Consider the following 1,166-nt stretch of genomic DNA (forward strand, 5'->3'; position numbering starts at 1 on the left):
TCGTACGCCGCCCGCGTGGAGAAAGGGAGCATGGATGGTGAGAGCACATATGTACTGTGCGTACGCACCTATATATAGCTGATATAGAAAAGCAAGTGTAAACGTGATGCTGTAGACGTGAATTACATAGGCACGTGTAAACGTGAGGACAGGTAAGAACGCCACGAGGAGGCGGCCTGTTTTTCTTCTGGCTTTCTCATCCGGTGAGTCCAGAGCATAAGGTCTTGTACTATGTTTGTGAGAGTGGTGATGCTGTAGTGGTCTTGCTGCCTGAAAGTCATGGCATTCCAAGAGTCCCAAATTTTCCAAAGAGTGATGAGCAGTACCAAGTTCCAAACCCGGTGATCCGTAGCGGCTGGAGTGGGGCAAGCCCAAAGATCCTCGATGCCACCGCTAGGTGTGAAACCCAGCCTTAGCCAGATGCGCTGGGCTAGGGGGCAGTTGAGGAAGATGTGAGATGTATCTTCACCATCGAAGCCACATCTTGGGCAGACGGCATCAGAGACAATATGCTTGTGCAGGAGGTTTATTTTGCAATTTAGTCGACCTTGAAACAGAAGCCAGGCGAAGATCTTGACCCTAGTAGGGACTCGCGACGACCAAATAGGGATGGAGTGGATGTCCTGTGAGTCATCCCTGAAGGTGAGGTCGTACGCCGCCCGCGTGGAGAAAGGGAGCATGGATGGTGAGAGCACATATGTACTGTGCGTACGCACCTATATATAGCTGATATAGAAAAGCAAGTGGGGATTGCAGAAACGAAATAAAAAGTTGAAAAAAGATAAGCGTCGACAGCAGGGATCGAACCTGCGCGGGCGTAGCCCAACAGATTTCAAGTCTGTCTCCTTAACCACTCGGACATATCGACTAATCTGTTTATAAGCGCACTGATGAGCTAAACAATGTTTGACATAATACATCTCTGGGCCGGCCCAAGCGCCAAATGGGCCTTAAGGCCGAGTCGGAGGGGAAAGAGAGAAGAAGAACTTCAAATGTCTGGACGACAGATTCTAAAAAAAAAAAAAGTCTGGACGACAGAACTTCCGATATCGTACACTCTAGTCTGTTCAGAGTGCTTCGAAGCGATTGATCCATTGCACCCCGGAGCGGAACCATATACAAGGAAGCTATTACAACACATCATCATTTACGGAAGAGCGCAAGCA

General features: G+C 48.9%; 1 non-coding gene across 1 annotated transcript; it reads right to left on the bottom strand.

The window, feature by feature from the left end:
* Positions 1–786: 786 nt before the first annotated feature.
* Positions 787–868, bottom strand: TRNAS-UGA (transfer RNA serine (anticodon UGA)). The gene has a single exon. It is a non-coding gene; the product is annotated as a tRNA-Ser (tRNA).
* Between the last annotated feature and the right edge of the window lie 298 nt (positions 869–1,166).

Source organism: Triticum aestivum, chromosome 3A, assembly GCF_018294505.1.
Source record: "Triticum aestivum cultivar Chinese Spring chromosome 3A, IWGSC CS RefSeq v2.1, whole genome shotgun sequence".
In the NCBI taxonomy this organism is placed as follows: domain Eukaryota; kingdom Viridiplantae; phylum Streptophyta; class Magnoliopsida; order Poales; family Poaceae; genus Triticum; species Triticum aestivum.